This window comes from Thalia democratica, chromosome 1 (genome assembly GCF_965202585.1).
Source record: "Thalia democratica chromosome 1, ktThaDemo2.hap1.1, whole genome shotgun sequence".
Taxonomy (NCBI): Eukaryota; Metazoa; Chordata; class Thaliacea; order Salpida; family Salpidae; genus Thalia; species Thalia democratica.
Genome location: NC_139165.1, coordinates 114,809,931 through 114,818,287, shown reverse-complemented (window position 1 = coordinate 114,818,287; position 8,357 = coordinate 114,809,931).

Here is an 8,357-nt window from a genome sequence, read left to right as displayed (position 1 = left end):
TGGTATAACCAGGTTTTTAAAGAAGCTAAGATTTAAAAACTTTCTAAATTAATAATTATTATGCTTAAAAATAAGGTAAATGTGTTTTAGAAATAAAGAAATCATATAAGTGTATTGTTTTATAGTAACTTTCTTTAAAACACTGCTAGTTTTACAAAAATTGCTGAAACAGTTACCATACTTTTAAAATCATTTATTGTATATACAATAAGAATTCTTAAAATGTAGTTATACATTGCAAATTTAAAAATTATACTTAACAACTAACTACACAATGAAGATAAAATTTGATAATGTTAAATCAAAAAAAAAAAAAAAAGCTTAAAATTAGTCATTTAAAAATTTCTTACACTTTTTAAAAGCACATCTATATTTTGTAACCTTTTAACACCGATAGACAAGTTACACAAAGAGTTTATAGCTTCTACAAAACTTTATCTACATATTAAGAATTAAATTAAAATATAAACATGATAACAATCTAAGCGAGCAAAATGGCTCACTCACTACAAAAGAAAACATTTTTTAATGACGAAATGAATAAAAATACAAAATAATTTTGCAATGGATTAATACTTTAAGCAATGGGTAGGTAGGATGTTATATGTCTTGGGTCAATTATACCATAAATTGTTGCTTGCAGGTCGCCCTATTAAGAAAAAAAATCATTGGCCTCACATTATTATCATAATTATATTCATCTAAAATAAAACATACTTTTAAAATATTGAATTGGTGTGCCAGGGTTCGACAAAAATGGCCAATATTCAAAAATACGCGGCCCAGCTTATTAAGTGATCTTCAACAATTTACATATTACCATAAGTTTTCAAATCCAGCAAGAAGATTTGTCATCTAATTTATTTAATTATATTTAACTTTTGTTCAATGGACTAATCAGTTCTGTGCAACTTATATAGTTTAACCAAAACAATTATCTTCAATAATAATAATGATTTAATTATCTTTTTACTACATGACATGTGTACGGATTGAGTTAATTGTATAGATTTGACTGAAATGTACAAAGTGCTAAAAGTTTTTTAGTAATAACCAATTTTTATTTCACTTATTTGTTGTAGTATAGAACAAATTTTATATATAAGTTTTTTTACTTGAATATATGATAAATGAGATAGTTTTATTTGTAAAATCGAATTATTTTTGTAATTATTTAGCTTCATTGTCTAATTTTTAATTTTTGCTAAGTTTTTCAAAAAACATTATATATTTTAAGAAATCTTTAAATAATAGAAAACCTACTTATAGTTTTGAAAAAGTATTAATAACCGCTACCGTCGCCTTAGATCTTTTTTGTAAACAAATGCTCGATGAGTAAAAATTAATAAACACTGATGTTATTCAATAATTAGCTGAGCGAACGAACAAGTATTTCGACTTCGTGCCACGTAGAAATTAACTTAAAACGCTTGGCGCTTTGAGCGTTAGCAGCCATCTTCCGTGTCTGAATTACCGTTCTTATTCAAGTATCAGTTTGTTTTGTCTAAAACATTCACTTACCACTTTATGCTTTTATTTGTAGCGACGTAGTATGATATTTTATATATTTTGTACTAATGAAAGTCAATATAAACATCGAACAACATTTCTGGCAACTTTTGTTTTTCTCGTTAAACTAAAGCACCTCAAGACTATGTTTCGTCGAGTGATGGTTACAATAAACGTTTATCAGCTATATTATCTGATTTTGATAGAAAGGAAAGGTGTGTAGATAATACTGTATTTTATGATTCTGATTTAGAGTTGTTTTGTGTAAAAAATTGTAAAAGAAATAATAATTAACAAACTACTTCCGAAGAAGGTGGAAGTTTCAAAGAATACTTCCTTGTTGTATTTATACTAAGTAAAAATATACTGAGGCAAAAAAAAAAGTTCAAATAAGGAAATGTAGATAAATAAAAAAAAGCACTTTTCTATGCGTAACTTTGACATAATTTGAATTGATTAAATAACTAATTTTTACGTAGTCGCATAGGAAAGAAAAAATTGCATTTTATGTTTTGTACAGTGAAAAGTTTTACATATCGAAGTAAAAAATAATATTAAAAAAAGAAATACTTAGTACATCAGTATTATATTAATCCTGATTTTGTATATTTTACATTGAAAAATAATATTTCAAGACATTAAAAAACAGAGCGCAAAAGTTTGAAATATTTTGTTTAGTTTTTCTTAATTTTTCACTGTGTTTAACAGATCAACTTTATGTTTTACTATAAGTATATATAATAGTTTAAGTTAAAAAACTGTCTGAAATAGGATATTAACATTGAAAAATTTATGTAAAACTTACTCAAAGGGTGTTTTTATAAATTAAATGGATTTTATTTTTATATGATTAATATATTCCTTTGTGTATAATTAAAGTTTCATAAAATTTCAGGTTTTTATCATAATTTTCCAATTTACAGAATTTGCCCAGTTTCGTCACCTAATTTGTTTAATTCCATGTTTTTCCAAGATTTCAGTGCTTTGCCAACTTTAAAGAAAGAAATTTGAATACTCAAAAATATAACCTTGTTTTTAAATAGACCTCTGTTTATAAAGCTACAGACCATTTTCCTGTAAACACTATCTTGAACTATCTAAATTTTCTATTTTTAATATTTTGTAAAATTTCGAGATTGACAACAACATTTTTTAGTATAACACTATATGAAATATTTTTTATTTTATATACATAAATTATAACAAATTGTTGCCTGATGACAACCAATCCTAATAGTAGCTTTAGAAATTTTGAGGTGTTAACCCAGTGAATTACACATGTTGATTTTTGTTTGCAAAATTAAAAAACAATCAAGTACATGTTTCATAATAAGAATACAAAATTATGTAAATATAACTTACTTTCAATCAACTTGTTTTATAATAAGCTTATTTAGAATAACCTGTTAACAATAGAAATAACTTAAACTGTTGTTATGGTAAAAATTCAAAAAATTGACAAAGTCACCAAAAACAAATTATAAAGAAAATTAAAAATTTAAGCAGAAGGTCTGAAAAGGTTATTTAACCAAATACGTTTTCATTGTTTTATCGTGTTAAACTTTTTAAAAAAAAAGTATTATAAAATTTAGTATTTCAATTAAATACTTAAAGTTTGTAAATTTTTTCTCGTTTTGATTTTCGTGTTTTTCAAAATAAACGTTTTAATAGTACTCAATAATTAATTATTTATTCTGTTTAAATAAAAAACGAATGAATTTTTTGTTTTATTTTGATTTTAGTTTAGTTAAAATAGTTTAATATTTTATGTGTTTAGTTGTTTTGTTTTAAATTTTGTTTGGTGAATCGATCTTTTACTATTACAAAAGCATATTTAAAATTATTCATATTTTTCACTAAAAAATGTTAAAAACAATAACAATAGCAGAATGTATCAATTTTAAATAAAAATTAATGTAAACAGCATAATGTAGTTGATGTCTACATATTTACACGAAACTTAAAAAACAGCAAATCATTAATTTTATGGTAATAACTTAATCATTATAAAGATAATTTAGTAAACAACAGAAACCCCGTTGTAAAAGGTTGATTTTGATACTAATGTTTACAATATAGAAACAATACTTAATTTCTTTTATTTTATTAAAGAATATCACTTGGTATAATAAAGTTTTGTTAGAAAAAACATTTCTATTCTAACGATCAAAAAAATAAAAATTAGTTAGATAAGACTTATTCAAAAGCTAAGATGTTATAAATTAGAATTTAATCAAAACCTGTAGATTCTTGGCATTTTGAATTTAAACATAATTAATATACCTTAAAGCCAATTTTGTTTATACTTTGAAATATTTAATTTTTTTGCAAATAAAATATTTAAGTTTTTTGCAAATTATATATTTTGCAAATTTAGTATAAGCGTTCAAAATAGTTTGTTAAAAAATTTAAAACTTAAACTATCTAAACAAATATTAAATGATAATCAATATAAAACTCAACTGTTAAACATAATGTGAATTTATTAGTAAATATATATATATATATATACTATATAGTTAAATTCATGTACTAATCTACCTAAAGATATTGACTTTAGAAACGTAGATTCAACTTGGCAGAGTTTTATCTAAAAGGTAATTTCACACAAGTAAAATAAAGAAGATCTTTTGTTACTTTACATGGTTCTACAGACCATTCATCTTTATCAACGTCATAACAAATCTTAATAGAAGTATTGTTTCCAGTGATCATAATTTTATTTCCAATGGATATAGCTTTGTTTAAAGAAAAAGAAATCGGTATGTTAACAGCAACAAATTTGCTACATACGTTATCATAAACTTCACAGCTGAATCCAATAACAAACAGTTTGTCATTTACAGTAACTAAACTATGACAACTATGGTCATTTAACGTATTTGGCATTACTGACCATTTATCAGCAAATACGTCATATGATTCTACTGTGCTCAATTCCCCTCCATCATCATTCTCACCACCTGAAACAACAATATTTCCTTGGAAAACTACACAAGCTGCAAAATTTCTTGCTTCTTTCATTCCAGAAACTTCTTTCCAACTGTTGTTTTTTGTATCAAATTGTAAACAAGAATTAGTTGTTTTACTATAGTTTTGACGGCAATAACCTCCAAAAACATATATTTTATTCATAAATGCACAAGCACAAAAGAACATACGTTTATCAAACATATCAGTTACTTTACTCCAATTATTAGTAGAAGGTGAATATTTTTCTACAAAATTTATAAAATTGTCAGAATTATCAACGCCACCGAATACGTAAACTTCTCCTTTTAAACAAACAGCTTCGGAATCTTTTCTCTCAATTGTCATTAAAGAAACATCTTTCACATACTTCATTGTCTGTCCATTAACTTGATGTACATTTTTTACAACTAAATTTAGTTCATTTTTACCACCGAAAATAAATACATTAAACTTGTTTTGGCTACAATACCTACTAGAGTAGAATTTATATGAGTTCGACGGGTTAAAAATCTTCTGGTTTAGTAATACTTCTTTTAATGTTTTGCTACATTCATTGTTGTTAGTAGGCAATAAACTACAATCTAGTAAATGTTTTAATGCATCATCTGATAATAAACTAAATCGTACCTTTAGTAACAGCTGTTTTGCATATTAGATACGTTCTTCAATATTGTGTTTCAACCAAGTAACTAATGCATTGAATATTTCAGCTTCTGAGTGAATGTTCAATTCAGAACTTGCAAGTATTTTTGCAACAAAATTAAAATCTAAGTTTAAGAAGTTTTGAGTTTCAACAACCATTGGAAAACAACGTTCTATATAAAACAAGGATGACTTCGAAATATTAGCTAGGTTGTAACGTTTAGCTAAACAATAAAATGTGACAACATTCTTAACTGTTAATTTGTCTTGAAGAATTTTGCTGAACTTTATGATTGTATTTTCTTTTTGCAGAACCTTGTTTATTTTTAAAGCTAGAACAATTTCATGTTCATCTATAAAATTAAACATGTATAAGTACTATATTTAAATTTGATTAGAATAATTGATAGATTTTTAGTACTAGAAATCTGCATTATTAATAATAATATTAATGTTTTATTATACATGCCGTTATTTTATGCAATACAATTATACATTACTAATAGGAGATTTTGCTTGTCAATGTTTATAAAATTTTAGTAAAACCAGACTATAAAAGGTAAAACCGACAAGAATATATATCTGTCCCTCTACAACAAGTTTTGAAAATCTAATTTGATATCCTTGGGTTTTAATTTAAATCAAATAAAAATGTCTTGAAATAACAAAAGATTTAAAGTCTGTAAAATCTTATAAAAAGATGGCAATATCTTTATTGCTGTTTTAAAAATAAGTTTTGTTTTAAACTAAGACGTGGTTTCTAGACTCAATTTCGGTATTATTTTTTAAATGCAAATACAAATTAATAATTTGTTCTTTATAATGAAATAACTAAAAGGATTTTTTTAATTAAAGTTTGTTAAACTTTTTTTTTTGTGTGATTTCAAAACCTTTGTAATCTTTTCTTAAATACATAGTTAAGCAAAAAAAATATATCTATGTTTTCTCTTTTAGAAAACTTAACTGTTTAAGAGTTTTTTGAAAAATAACTATTTTTCTGAGATATGAGAGAACAAAGAATAGGAGTTTTATAAAATCTTTAGATAAATGCAAAGCTAAAAAAGCAGAAAAAGACTATTTGGATAAAAATATTTCTTCTCCTACAGTTTACGCATTCTTTTTAAAATTCTAAGATTGTTGCAATTTTAAATAAAAATTAATGTAAACAGCATAATGTAGTTGATGTCTACATATTTACACGAAACTTAAAAAACAGCAAATCATTAATTTTGTGGTAATAACTTAATCATTATAAAGATAATTTTGTATACAAAAAAAAACGTTTTTCGTTGTAAAGGGTTGATTTTTATACTAATGTTTACAATAAGGAAACAATATTTAATTTCTTGTATTTTATTAAAGAATATCACTTGGTATATTAAAGTTTTGTTAGAAAAAACATTTCTATTCTAACGATCAAAAAAATAAAAATATACATTAGTTGAAATAAGACTTATTCAAAAGCTAAGATGTTATAAATTAGAATTTGATCAAAACCTTTAAATTCTTAGCATTTTGAATTTAAACATAATGAATCTACCTTAAAGCCAATTTTGTTTATACATTAAAATATTTAAGTTTTTTGCAAGTAAATAATAATAGTATAAGCGTTCAAAATAGTTTGTTAAAAATTTGAAAACTTAAACTAACTAAACAAATATCAAATGATAATCAATATAAAACTCAACTGTTAAACATAATGTGAATTTATTAGTAAATCTATATATATTTACTAGATAGTTAAAATCATATACTAATCTACTTAAAGATATTGACTTTAGAAACGTATATTCAACTTGGCAGAGTTTTAATTAAAAGGTAATTTCACACAAGTAAAATAAAGAAGATCTGTTGTTACTTTACATGGTTCTACAGACCATTCATCTTTATCAACATCATAACAAATCATATCAGAAGTATTGTTTCCAGTGATCATAATTTTATTTCCAATGGATATAGCTTTGTTTAAAGAAAAAGAAATCGGTATGTTAATAGCAACAAATTTGCTACATACGTTATCATAAACTTCACAGCTAAATCCAATAACAAACAGTTTGTCATTTACAGTAAGTAAACTATGACAACTATGGTCATTTAACGTATTTGGCATTACTGACCATTTATCAGCAAATACGTCATATAATTCTACTGTGCTCAATTCCCCTCCATCATCATCCTCACCACCTGAAACAACAATATTTCCTTGGAAAACTACACAAGCTGCAAAATTTCTTGCTTCTTTCATTCCAGAAACTTCTTTCCAACTGTTGTTTTTTGTATCAAACTGTAAACAAGAATTAGTTGTTTCACTATAGTTTTGACGGCAATAACCTCCAAAAACATATATTTTATTCATAAATGGACAAGCACAAAAGAACATACGTTGATCAAACATATCAGTTACTTTACTCCAATTATTAGTAGAAGGTGAATATTTTTCTACAAAATTTATAAAATTGTCAGAATTGTCAAAGCCACCGAATACGTAAACTTCTCCTTTTAAACAAACAGCTTCGGAATCTTTTCTCTCAATTGTCATTAAAGAAACATCTTTCACATGCTTCATTGTCTGTCCAATAACTTGATGTACATTTTTTACAACTAAATTTAGTTCAGTTTTACCACCGAAAATAAATATATTAAACTTGTTTTGGCTACAATACCTACTAGAGTAGAATTTATATGAGTTCGACGGGTTAAAATTTTTCTGATTTAATAATACTTCTTTTAATGTTTTGCTACATTCATTGTTGTTAGTAGGCAATAAACTACAATCTAGTAAATGTTTTAATGCATCATCTGATAATAAACTAAATCGTACCTTTAGTAACAGCTGTTTTGCATATTGGATACGTTCTTCACTGTTGTGTTTCAACCAAGTAATGATTGCATTGAATATTTCAACTTCTGAGTGAATGTTCAATTCAGAACTTGCAAGTATTTTTGCAACAAAATTAAAATCTAAGTTTAAGAAGTTTTGAGTTTCAACAACCATTGGAAAACAACGTTCTATATAAAACAAGGATGACTTCGAAGTATTAGCTAGGTTGTAACGTTTAGCTAAACAATAAATTGTGACAACATTCTTAACTGTTAATTTGTCTTGAAAAATTTTGCTGAACTTTATGATTGTATTTTCTTTTTGCAGAACCTTGTTTATTTTTAAAGCTAGAAAAATTTCATATTCTTTTGTATCAGGTTCATCTATAAAATTAAACATGTACAAGTACTAT